The following is a 344-nucleotide window of genomic DNA, read 5'->3' as shown; positions in this document are numbered from 1 at the left end:
ATAGATGGCTTCTGGCATCATAAAACATGTTTAAATACTCTATTGTATGCAGAGTCCACTGAAGAAGTTTTAGTTGCCACTTCTCTCTTTTTGAAGGGGTAAAAAAAAAAAAAAAAAAAGATTTGTTCTATTCCACCTGTGAGTCTTGAAAACTTCTGAAACTTTTATTACTCATAGGAGCTGTTTGCACATTAGCAAAAGACGCGCTGAAAGTAAGGACAGAATAGTATGAATGAAAATCGTACCACCTCTTAGTAGAAAACAAAGGTAAGAAAACAAAGGACTTCTAAATCATGGGAGAAAAAATGTCAGTTTTGCTACTTATACAGCATCCTTTATTATTC

This window comes from Meleagris gallopavo, chromosome 7 (assembly GCF_000146605.3).
Source record: "Meleagris gallopavo isolate NT-WF06-2002-E0010 breed Aviagen turkey brand Nicholas breeding stock chromosome 7, Turkey_5.1, whole genome shotgun sequence".
NCBI lineage: Eukaryota > Metazoa > Chordata > Aves > Galliformes > Phasianidae > Meleagris > Meleagris gallopavo.
Note: the sequence above shows the minus strand (reverse complement) of the source record.